Source organism: Bison bison, unplaced genomic scaffold (assembly GCF_000754665.1).
Source record: "Bison bison bison isolate TAMUID 2011002044 unplaced genomic scaffold, Bison_UMD1.0 scf7180017864331, whole genome shotgun sequence".
In the NCBI taxonomy this organism is placed as follows: domain Eukaryota; kingdom Metazoa; phylum Chordata; class Mammalia; order Artiodactyla; family Bovidae; genus Bison; species Bison bison.
Window position 1 is genome coordinate 5,094,463 of NW_011494903.1, and position 13,651 is coordinate 5,108,113.

Genomic DNA, 13,651 nt, shown 5'->3' on the forward strand with positions numbered 1-13,651 from the left:
AAAATGTTGTGGCACTTTTATAAATGTAGGGGTTGTTGAAAACAAGCAAACAAGGAAAAGCGTTGCTCTACACCTGCCATAAATATCTGGCACAGATGCACAGATTATGCTTTTTGAAAAGAAAGTGAAAATGTCAGTAGCTCAGTTGTGTCTGACTCTTTGTGACCCCATGGACTGCAGCCAGCCTCCTCTGTCCATGGAATTCTCTAGGCAAGAATACTGGAGTGGGTTGCCATTTCCTTCTCCAGGGGATCTTCCCAGGGATCAAATCCGGGTTGCCTGCATTGCAGGGAGATTCTTTACCATCTGAGCCACCAGGGAAGCCCTGGTGAAAACTTTTTGAAAACTGGCATCTAATTATCAAATTAAGTCCTATAAAACTCATGGAAAATGCATTTATTAAAGTCAGTTTATTTACAGACTCTGCTCTAAAATTAAGGTAACTGTTAGAGCAGTAAAAATCTGGAACCTGGTAATTGTCCTTGGCACAAAATGAATCACATCTGTAGCTGATAATAAATTCGCCTAAAGAATTTCATCACGAGAAAAAGTTCTCAGAGAAAATGGAAGGTCTCTTGGGTAAGAAAATTAAATACAATCTTCTTCATCTAATTCAAAACACTAAATGTCAGTTTGCTCCAGTCTGCTATTTGAGAAGAACTTACAAAGGCAGGAAAAAAAAAAAGCACAAATAATGACTGAAGAAATCTGATAATTATTTTGATTAATGACAGTCTGGGAGCAGGAAACAAATAGGTGGAGGGAAGTTAGAGTCCCCAGGGTGAGTGACACCAGCGGTCGGTCAAGGCAAACACCCACCTAGAAGCAGCACTTACTGCAGGCTCATTCCCAAAATTCTCACAGAACTCCCTACTGGTGGGCAAAGGATGGATCAAGTGTGCCAAGATATGGAGTCCTGGGCGGTTGTGAGGGGCCTACAGCACTACAGCTTCAGGCAAGTCAGCACCAGCAAAGAGTGGGTCTGTCTGTAATATCACACAGTATCCTCTGTTATGAGCACCAGGCTGTGAAAAAGCTTGGGAAGCACTGCCTAAGGCCATCTCTCTCGATCTAATCTACACAGACCCAGACCACTCTACCCTTCTTCATGTGTCAATAGTTTGAGATGGGCATAAAGATAATAAGGATAAATCTTTTCTTTATATAAATAAACAAAGCACAAATGGATAAAGCTTTAAGTCCCTAACTACTAGACAGAAGATATATATGATCAGATCTTAGAAATCATCAAGCATGTAAAACCAAAAAACTGTAGGAGAACCTGAGTCTTCAGAGATGAACTAACTATACAGGATATGTAAAGCACTATTTGTTTTAATATAGTATAGGTAAATAAGTGTTACACAGTATACTCTTTTATTGAGCCCTTTGGTGGTGGTGGTGGGGTCTCAAAACCCCTCATCATACAAGATGATCTAGCACTCCAGAAAAGGGGAAAACACTATCCTGGGACTCTGAGTTAATTATAGAACTCTTTGTTTCCCACACTAATATAAATTGTGAAAGTCTGGCCAGAATTCTGATAGAACAGCTGGAAAACTTGTTACCAAAGAGCACTCATCAAATTCTGGTTGGGAGAGGGAAGTCTGCCATAGAAAATCCTACAAGACACAAAGTCCTTTCCTTGGTCTTCTCTCAGTGGGGTGTGGTGTGGTGCTGGAGTTGGACAACAGAGCACTGTCGTTACTGGATTATATGTTTATACATTTTATAAAGAATAGTGTGTCGTTTTGAACATTGACAAAATTGACCTATCTACAAAATCAACCTCTCTCTTTTTTTGACCTTTTTTGGAGTCCAGTATGTTTCTCCTTCAGGGTTGTGTTATCTATTAGGTGAGTCTTCATCCGGGTTTGTCATTTATGGCAATCCCATTTATACAAGGAAGTATATAGATCTGCTTAAATGCCAATTATATAAAACACCAAACTCTTGTGTAGAGATGGAAAATAAAAAGTTTCTAATTAATCAAAAGGGAAATACCGAATACTTCTCTTATTTTGAAGGATTATAAATAGAAGTAAAACAGTACACAAACATTTCCTTGAGACTACTGACACCAAGTAGAAGATGCCTTTTAATACAGCATGTTGCAGAGTTGAATGACACTAGAAAATGAATAAACTATTAAACTGAACAAGACCTTCTTTGACTCCTCATTCTTCAGTGATTTATGAAGCCTGAAGGAGGATCTGATAGGCTCTTCATGAGATCAGACCCATCAATCTTAAAGGAAATCAGTCCTGAATATTCATTGAAGGACTGATGCTGAAGTTGAAGCTCCAGTACTTTGGCCACCTGATGCGAAGAACTGACTCCTTAGAAAAGACCCTGATGCTGGTAAAGATGAAAGGCAGGAAGAGAAGGGGATGACAGAGGATGAGATGGTTGGATGGCATCACCAACTCGATGGACTAGAGTTTGAGCAAGCTCCAGGAGTTGGTGTTGGACAGGGTAGCCTGGCATGCTGTATAGTCCACGGGGTCACAAAGAGTCGGACATGACTGAGCAACTGAACTGAACTGAAATGAGATCATTGTCAAATAGATAACTATAGGAAAAGACAACTCACTATAGGCTTTGAAACTGGATTCCTACAGTAAACATTATTTCAAAGAAGAGAATGTTGAATAGAAAATCTAAATAACTGCTCCTGAACTAAGAGTCTATTGGTTAAATTTATTAACTGTTCTTTGAAAAGAGACTGGAAATAAGAACAGAAATGAGGTGATAAGCATATCAGAATTTGTCTTCTCTTCTAAGGAAGAATAATGACTGGACTTTTGATAAAATACAGTGACAAATTCCAACAAATAATTTTTACTTCAAAGCAGAGTGTGTTCTACAAAATAGACCCAGGAAACAGATCATACTCATTAACAGTATAACAACTAAAACAAATTATATTCATTAGAGTTTTAGATTACCAGTATTTTAAGCATCCACAGTAAATGTGCTTCCTCTACTGAACTCAAAACATAGCTATTTTTAGTAAGTCTGAAAAAGGATCATCTCAAGTTTTAAAGAAGCACACAAAATCTGTACTTCTTTCATTGAATCTAAAAGAAAACATATTTATGTTCTAAAATTTCAAATTAATTAGAAAAAACTATTAACAAAAACAAAAGGAAGAGAAGCTGGCATGGAATAGGCTATGATAGGAAGTCCCAATAAGAATATACTAAAATAAAATATAATAAAAGGTAAAGCAAAATTAACAAATACATGTTCACCAAACACCTACTATGTGCCACTCTTCTAACCCTTTGGAATATAATGTTCTGCCCGATCACATGGCACCAAGGAGCCCCTGTACTCCAATTTGCTCACTGGAGAATCTAGAAATGGTTGAGAAAAGCGTATCAAAGGTAAAACAGAAGTGTTGAGAAAATACAACTCACAAGAAAATGTTAAAATAACAATATCAACTGAGTTTGGTTCACTTAGACAAGAGAAGACAGAACAGTAACTTTATAATCTTCAAGGAAACACAGGATGTTGACCAGCTGTTCTCCAATTCCTTAAGGACCAGAGTAAAGGATGTGGGCTCTAAGCATGAGAATGTAGGCTAAAAGTAAAGGGGAAAAAAAGAGCTGATGGTAATAAGAGTTTTTATAAACAGAAATGAACTCTTCAGGGAGGTTCTAAAATCTTCTGTTAAAAGTCTAATTTTCATTTAAGAGAGCTGAGTCGTAGTTCTCAGGTAGGCAAGAAGATGGGCTCTGGACAACAATATTGAGACACTAAGTGAAAAGAATCTGCCTGCAATGCAGGAGACCCTGGTTTGATTCCTGGGTCAGGAAGATCCTCTGGAGAGGGGATAGGCCACCCACTCCAGTATTCATGGGCTTCCCTGGTGGCTCAGATGGTAAAGAATCTACCTGCAATGTGGGAGACCTGGTTTGATCCCTGGATTGGGAAGATCTCCTGGAGGAAGGCATTGCAACCCACTCCAGTATTCTTGCCTGGAGAATCCCCATGGACAGAAGAGCCTGGCAGGCTACAGTCCAGGGCGTCACAAAGACTTGGACACAACTGAGTAACTAAGCACAAAGCAAAGTCACAACATGCCTGATGCCCCAGCTAATGAAGCAAAAGCCAGCAGCTTTGCCTGTGGCAGTTACATGAAGGGAACTTATCACCAGCATAGGAGAGGGGACTTGCACTAGGACCAAAGAGATTAATTTATTTCCTATAATATGAATGTCCCTGCAAATGTGCGGTGATGTTAGACAATTCCTCCTAGGCACATCTGCTGCAATTTGTACTATTTAATTATTTAAACACTATTTAAATTTCATACAGTGCTTTCCATCATTGTTTAATAAAAAAAATTTCCTGGTGCTGGGTGAAATAGAGGGATCACGTTCCACTCAGTCTCTCTCTTTGAATGCAGTTATAAAACCCAGATTTGAGGATTTTGAAAAGTAAATAGGAGTAGGTGGACTGGGAAATTAGTCCAGAACTCAAACTACCACTGAAGCAGCATCAAGTTTACTATTTCCCCCAACTCTGGTACTTCACCCTACCTCCTGGCCCCCTAAAAAAACTGTGATGAACAAAATATCAAAATTTTAAATTAAGACAGCCTCAGTTCAACTTACTTTTCCTTTTGTTTCACTCAATATGGCTTGACATAGCACTGTTACTGTTTCCATTTTTACTTAGAATATTGGAATTTTACTCATCATGATTTTTTGGCATTAATTTTATTTTTTATGTTACATTAAAATGCTAATTTTTTTTGATTACTGAGTTTTTTGATGCCTTCTTCTATTTTGTGCTTGAGTCTGACTCTAGTCCTGGCCCTGCCTCAACCTATAGCACATTCTATAACACAAAAATTAGCTGAAAATAAACCACACACCCAAAAAGAACCACAGTAAACCATAAAACTTTTACAAGAAAACACAGAGGAAAATCTGCATGAGCTGGGGTCAGTCAAGGAGTTCCTAGCTATGACAGCAAAACTACATTCTATAAAAGAAGAAAAACTGATAATTTAGACTTTATCAAAATTAATTTCCTTTGAGGGACTCTATTAAGACAAAACAAGCAATAGACCAGGAGAAAATATCCCAAGAACTTGGTATCTAGAATATATAAAAGACTCTCAAAATTAAAAATAAGAAACAAACCTGATTTAAAACTGGGCAAAAGACTTGAACAGGCACTTCACCCAGGATGACATAATCATAGAAAACGAACACATGAAGATATTCAAGTCTCCCACGTTGCAGGCGGATTCTTTACCGACTGAGCCACCAGTCCATGAATGCTGGAGTGGGTAGCCTATCCTTTCTCCAGGGGATCTTCCCGACCCAGGAATTGAACCAGGGTCTCCTGCATTGCAGGCAGATTCTTTACCAGCTGAGCTACCAGGGAAGCCCTCACTGGTCATTAGGAAAACACAAATTATAACTATGATGAGAAAGCATTTCAAATACCTGTTTGAATGTATAAGATAAAAATGTTACAATACAATGTTGGTGAGGATGCAGAGCAAGTAAAAAACACATATACTATTGGTGGGAATCCAAAATAATATTGCTTATCTGAAGGCGGCTTGGAAGTTTCTTATAAAAATAAATATACATTCATCATATGACCCAGCAAGCCTATTAGGTATTTGCCCTGGAGAAATGAAAAATTATGTTCACACATGAATGACTGTTATTGTTGTGGTTTAGTTGCTAAGTCATGTCCAACTCTTTTGCAACCCCATGGACTTGCAAGTCTTCCAGGTTTCTCTGTCCATGGGATTTCCCAGGCAAGAATACTGGAGTGGGTGTCATTTCCTTCTCCAGGAGATCTTCCTGACCTAGGGATCTAACCGGTGTCTCCTGCATTACAGGCAGATTTTTTAGGGCTGAGCCACCAGGGAAGCCTACAAATGAATGCTTATAACAGCTCTATCCAAAATCTCCCCAAATTAAAAATAATCAAATGTCCTTTAACAGATAAACAAACTGTGCTATATTTTTACAGTGGAATACCACCTAGCAATAAAATGTTAACAAGTCAGTGATACGCACAACTGACCTAGGTGAATCTCAAAGGATGCAGCTGAAAGAAGTTGATCTAAAAAGGTTACACACACTATGAGTCCATGTACATGACATTCTTGAAAAGTCAACACGAAAGGGATAAAGAACAGACCAATGAATACCAGGGATAAGGAGCTGAGAGTGGGAGGGGGTGTGAGTGTGCCTGCAGAGGGATGGCACAAAGGAGTGTTTGGGGAGACGGAACTGTTCTGTATCCTGATTGTACTGCTGTGACTACAGGACCCTATAGAGGCCAAAAATCACTTTAAAAATAATAATCAGTACTACTAAACTTGTTCCTTTCATTTTCCTTATGTAAAACATTTTAAGATTTGATAAGGTAGATATTGGGCTTCCCTAGTGGCTCAGCAAGTAAAGAATCCACCTGCAATGCAGGAGACTCAGGTTCAATCCCTGGGTCGGGAAGTTGCCCTGGAGTAGAAAATGGCAACCCACTCCAGTATTCTTGCCTGGAAAATTCCAAGGAGAGACAGCCTCGTGGGCTACAGTCCGTCGCAAATAAGCAGACATGACTGAGCGACTAAACCACCACCACCGCTAAGGTAGACATTAACAGTTAAACCGCCATGAAATTGGTGATTTCTTTCCTTTCTACTCTCATATGCCTACAGATGAACACTCAGCTGCACTCTTTAAATCCTGAGAACTGCTGTGCTGGAACATTCATAGCATAATACTGTTAGGTGCAATGAGAAGTAATTTAATCACACCTTACAGACAGCACAGTGTCCTGTACACTGTGAGTTAACTTAGCAGGAGATTCCAGCTGAGTTTCAGTCACTGTTTAAATTGAACTCTGGTTTGTATGCTGCCTCCTTCAGGAAATTTCAAGAAAGGGTTTAGTAAGTCAAATCACAAAAGAAGTAAAATCGCAGTATTGTTTTTCCATTCTAGCCCAATGGCATCTCTTTTCATCGCTAATTAAAGTGGCCCTGACTGATCACTGTGCTTTACCGTAAAGCACTACCACAGTTACCAGGCTGGAAGTTAGCTCAGGACCCGGGAAAAAGGCAGTACTAGAAAAAGAACCATGTAATTGCTGTGCTGGCAAACCGACACTGAAACTCCATCATCCTCTATTTACTCCTGGGTTCCCTACAAATATGAATATACCTCAGGAGGCCGGGAAATACACAGTGCGCACACACCCTTTTCTGTTCCCAGTGAGCAAATGCTCAATGAACCTAGGTTGAGTATACTGTCATATCATTTGGCAATGGCAGAAGAGACACATTTTACTAAATACAAACATACTGATCAGGATCCATCTAGAATTTACATTGTTTAATCTTCCCAAGAAAGTGAATTTCATTAAGCTGATATTGCTTTACTCAAAATAATACATAATTCAAAGCAACTGCTATTTCCTAGCCAACCAAGCAGCCTGATTGCTCTTTAATAAAAATCAGATAATGGAAAGCTAGTTTAACTCAGAGCCCATTTTTTTCCATTCCCTTGTGCTTCATATTAAAAAAGGTTTCACTGTATTTTAGAAAGCAGATAAATGCCAAATATAGTCTTTCTTTCATTTTCAGTTGGCATTTTAACTGCCTATCGCTCAAGTTCCCTCTGTGTACTATTTTCCTTAAGTTCCTGATTGGGCAAAGAGACCGCTTGACTTGTCTATTTCTAGAAAACATTTAAAGAGGTGTGATTCGGCCCGAGCTGGGACTAATAAGACAGATCATTAGTCTATTCCCAGTACAAATTGGAAGAACAGAGGAGTTCTTCAGCTCCTTCAGAGACAAGCGTTCACAGGTACAGCTTCATTAATTCATTAAATTCGGAGTAAATTCCCAGACTAGCTATATTTGTATTCAAATACGAGAACAAACACACATTCCAAAGCCAATTCTGAGGACTCCCTGGAATATCCATTCATTTGAATGGCCTTTCTGCTCTCCTTCACATGTACAAATAACATGGGGTAACTGCAGTGTGAAGAGTCAGCATGTCCCTTACACTTAATAAGACAAACAGCTAGATTCATGAAGGGCCTATTACTTCATGGCCCCATTATATCCATTTATCTCTCTTCAATCTCTTTGGATTTAAGAAAACAATATTCTTTTCTAATAAGAACACAAAAACTTTTATATGAAATGGAAGTGGTAATCCTTTCATTTTATATGTTACATGTCATATTATATACTAGCACATACAGCAATTTTTTGGACATCAAAATGTATTCATGTAAATGTCATATTTGGTATAGTCTATGGGTAATATGATAAGATATGATACCTTCTCAGTGATCCCTTCTATATTATTATACTACTTTTATAACCAGAAAAACTCAAAATAAAGCTAATCTGAGGTTTCCCTGGTGGCTCAATGGTGAAGAATCTGCCTGTCAATGCATGAGATAAGGGTTCGATCCCTGATCTGGAAAGATCCCACATGTCACGGAGCAACTAAGCCCATGTGCCGTATCTACTGAGCCTGTGCTCTAACGTCAGGGAGCTGCAGGTACTGAAGCTGGCGCCCTAGAGCCTGTGCTCTGCAACGGGGGAAGCCACTGCAATAAGAAGTCCACGCACCCACCGCAACTAGAGAGGAGCCCCCGCTCCCCACTTGCCAGCAACAAAGATCCAGCACAGCCAAAAATAAATAAATAATATTAAAAAAAAAAAGAAAAGGCTAATCTGATATAGTCCTCATTGCAATGTATATAGGAAGAATGTATGTACACATCAAGAATCAGATCTTACAAGGTGAAGAAAAATAATGTGAATGCAAGTTCTCTTCAGAACTTCACCTAAATTAAAGAAGGAAACACAGTTGGTATTTTTATGGAAACTTTTGTTTTCTTAAAGCAAACTTTTTTTTTTACACAATATGGACCTTACCTTCTTATGCAGTAGGCTATCTTTATAAGTCAGGTAAATAGGTCTGAAATAAGAAACTTTCCCACCTTTTGGTAAATATATAAACTATGACTTAATAATTAACATATTTTTAACAATAATCATGTATTTTGCAACCATGATAATTAAGGGGTAGAGACAATAGCCTGTAGATAGGTAGGCATTAAGTAAGTAAGTGTGTAGAATCCAAATTTCATCCCTCCGAGGAAAAGATTCCAGAGAACAAACAAGGGTAGAAAGAAACAAAACTCTACGATAATCCTTGTTCTTTGCCATCTGGTCTCTTCAATGATTAAAAAATTTTCCTAAAGATAATCAAATATTCTTTCAGTTCAGTTCAGTTCAGTCGCTCAGTCATGTCCGACTCTTTGCCACCCCATGAATCGCGGCACGCCAGGCCTCTCTGTCCATCACCAACTCCCGGAGCTTATTTAAATGCATGTCTGTCGAGTCGGGTGATGCCATCCAGCCATCTCATCCTCTGTCGTCCCCTTCTCCTCCTGCCCCCAATCCCTCCCAGCATGAGGGTCTTTTCCAATGAGTCAACTCTTTAAATAATCACAAATGAATTTTTGTCTTCCTTAAAAGACCTTTACTATAATCTTTCTTATACAGGTACTAGGATTCTCAATCAACTTTGAAATGCCTAAGGCAGTCTAGTTGAAAATGCCAAATCAAGTTTCTCTAACCTTCCCTTCTGCTCAGCAGCCAAATGCTAGCTCAGCTGTGCTAGATGCTATAACTATGTTTTAAAAACAAAGGTTTAGTTTTTCTCCTTCTTTTCCTCACTTTGTTCAGTCAGCATTCACAGACATTGAGGTTCCTCAAAAAAAAGACTTAAGCAAACAAACAAACTAGAAGAAAAGTCAGGATCAAGTGGGAAATTTCTTTTTTCCTCCTTACTTAAGGGAAGTAAGTATCTCTTAAATTACTGTCCAAAGTAACTGAGGAAAAGAGGCCCCATTTCAATAATGCCAGGTCAAACCAGCTTTATTTCACTATGCTTGGGTGAAAGAGTGTCAGTGGGAATATGCCAGCACAATTGCATACACCATGTCCCTTGATTTGTTTATAAGGAAATTCTATTAGTTATTCTGCAACAAAGTATAGTTTGATGAAAAATCACTAAGCTAATAGTTTAAAATGTATTTCAAAGCATTTCCCGAAATACTTGGAACTTTGAAAAGACAAAATTTCCTGTTTCTTCTAAATGTAATTACTTAAAAAAAAAATGATAGGTCATCTCAAATTACATTTTGTCCATCCCTTTTCTCCAATGCTTTTCCCTCACATAAAATGGAGTAATGAACGCTGTTTACACAATATATAAAAACTCTTGGGTCCCTTCTCACACAAACACAAAAGCAAGCTTATAAACTTAAGATCAAATTATATTCTGGAATTTATCTTAAAAAAGAGGCTATGCACATTATTCAAATTACAAAGAATTAGATGATAAATGAGGATATGCATTTTTTTCAACTTGAAGAAACAAAATTAGACGACAAAGGAAACATCTAAAAATAATTTCAGAACTGTAAAATGTCTACAAACAGCACAGAGTAAAATTAGTAAATATTAGACATTTGTCCTCTGCTAGTTGAAGAGTGTTGATATTCTCTACACTGAACAGAGAAAGAAAATTTTTCAAAAAATATGACAATGCAGTGTGTAACTAAAACATTTTTTAAAAATTTGTTCAAAAATAAATATGGAAAATATAATTGTTATATTTTTTAAAGTTATTTACTGTGAAGATTACAGGGCAGTTTTTAGTTATTAGGAAATTAATTATACAGATTAACATTCTCTAACTGAAAACAGTGTTTGGTTCCCTATATACATTGTGTGCTTGGCAGTCCAGTATATAACTATCTAGGGATTTATTTAGTTTTTAAAAAGACTGTGAGAAAATCATACTTCATGGAAGTAAATGGCTTCAGGACAGACCTAACACAACTACTGCCTGTGCCAGGTCAAAAAAGCAAACAACTAAATGCTGATGTTAAGAATATGAGATGCTGTCTTCTATCTAAATTAAAATTCGATAGAGTAATAAGTACCTTATTTTACCAGTGTGTGGCATTTCCAAAGAAATGACAATTCTGGTGTTTTTGTTCTTTAATAGTTATATTGACATTCCTTACAACAGGGATTTGAGAACCAGGTTTTTATTTATTTTATTAAATTAATTTTTATTGGAGTATAGTTGCTTTACAATGTTATGTTAGTTTCTGCTGTACAGCAAAGTGAATCAGCTATCTGTATACATATATACTCTCTTTTTTGGATTTCCTTCCAATTTCAGTCACCACAGAGCACTTCAGAGTTAGAGCTATATAGCAGGTTGTCATTAGTTATCTATTTTATACATGGTAGTGTTACATGTCAATCTCAATTTCCCAATTCATTCCACCCCCTCAACATCATGGTATCCATACCTGGCTTTTAATGACAAAAATACAATTAAATAAAAGAGGTGGGTTTTGGCCCCTCTAGCAAAGTGTCCAGCCTCTTTATCCAATCCAAAGAATGAATTTGTTTATGTTCTTACATTCCAACAAGATTTAAAACTTGAGAAAAAAGATCAAAGGGGCAGTTTAAAGTCCCTTTAGCAGACCATTTTACAATATAAACAGAAAACAATGCTGTCTGATGTTAACAACCAGAAAAAAAAACCCAGACAAATCCTAAATCAATAATTTAAAAGGCCACTTTAATGTGTATGGTTTTGTCTCTATTTGAAGCTCTCTCTTCATCCGTCTATTAAAATGGATCTCAAAATCTGTTATCTGACTTTCTGAAGATAATTCAATATATGGTAAATTCTATTTCCTTGATGAACTCACTCTTCTGTTTGTTTCTTTTCACTTGCTCATCCCTGAAATGCTCTGGTTTCCCAGGGCTCATCTCCTCTGACCTTTATGCCCTTTTCTGTGATCAAACTAATCAGCAACCAACATTTCAAGTGTGAACCATAAATACTTCTCCCCAAAACTGTGCTTTCTTTCTTCGAAAGCACCAAAGTTATCTACTCATGTGTCTACTGAACATCTCTACCCAGACATCCTAAAGGTGCTTTAAATTCAACATACCACCGACAGACTCAGTGTCTTTCTTCTAAAACCTTTTTTTTAAATCATAGGGAACACCGACCCAGTCTCCTAAATTACTATATTACTATAAATAAATACTATATCTTGGAAATCTCACCTTCACACTTCAATAAAAATTAACTTCTAAAACCTGGTTCTGTTATCCCTTTGCTAAAAAAAAAAGGCCATAAGATAAAGTCACTTTCTTATCATGGTATACAAGGTCAGTTTACCTTTCCATCTCCAGATATTTCTCTCTTGCCTTACTCCTCAAAGACACACCTGCGGTCTACAACATGCATTACTCGCACTTCCCAGGTACACCACTCACTCATTCGATAAACAAGCGCAATCTATGTGCTAGGCCTGTTCTAAGCACTGGGGTTTGCAGTGAACAAAACAGACAAAGTTTCTGCCCTCATGGGCTTACATCCTGGTGGAAGCAGACAGACAAAAAACAAATATATAATAGGTGAAGTGGTGGTAAGTGCTATGGAGAAAAAGATCTAGCTAGAAAAGCAATTCAGAGCAACACAACAAACAGCATGATCTGTAAACTTAAGACATCCAATCCACATGTCTTTAAAAGTATAATTGTACTTCTATATCCCTTAATTTATTTACATTTTATTTTAAAAATATAACCCCATGAATAATATTGAGAGGTATAGTCATTGAGAGCCATTAAAAAAATAAACATCTTAATAATCATAATAATTTCATATTTTGAGATTAAAGTTGAAGACTTAATTAAATTAAGACTTAATTTAAGTCCAGGTTCGATGCATGAGACAAGGCGTCCAGGGCCGGTGCACTGGGACGACCCTGAGGGATGAGATGGGGAGGGAGGTGGTAAGGGGGTTCAGGATGGGGGACACATGTACACCCATGGCTGATTCATGTCAATGCATGGCAAAAACCACTACAATACTGTCAAGTAATTAGCCTCCAATTAAAATAAATAAATAAAATTTTTTAAAAAAGAGTGTTTTTCTTTGATTCCACTGTTTCAGTTGGCTTCAGGATGCACCCCAACAAAGTATTATTTGTGCTGGCATATTTCGAATTATGTCATGAGATTAGAATAAACTTAGGCACTCATCTAGAATTAGTCTCATTGTCAGTTCACTGTCTCTAACTAACTCAAATTTAGGGCCTACAATTTAAGCCTCCATAGTAATACTACAATATTAGAGATAGGAATTTTTAGCTGGCGATTTAAAAACAGTGGTCCGATGGTCTGAATCATGTAAGTACATGGTATGTCTCAACTGTTTACAACGAGCTGAAACAACTGGAGAAACCTATAGAAGAGCAATGCTTAAGACAGAGGATATTATGAAAAGGATCTGATAGTGAGCCAAAGAAAATCCACACAGACATTAATCAGCCTGTTTTGTACTCAAAAAATAACAATGATTTGCCTTCCCATCTAAATAATAATACATACTTTAAAAGACTTTAAAGGAACTCAGATTTTCTTCTGGGAATCTTCACTATTACTGTATTACATATGTCTCCAGTCTCTAAATATCAATGAATGAATGAATGCCTGCATGCCCACGTGGTGGTGTTTTACTACTTACATACATATGTAAAG

The 13,651-nt window shown here is 37.4% G+C and overlaps 1 protein-coding gene across 2 annotated transcripts in view; it reads right to left on the reverse strand.

The window, feature by feature from the left end:
• WDR70 (WD repeat domain 70) overlaps positions 1-13,651 on the reverse strand; it is a 280,280-nt gene that overhangs the window by 28,104 nt on the left and 238,525 nt on the right. The window lies entirely within an intron of this gene.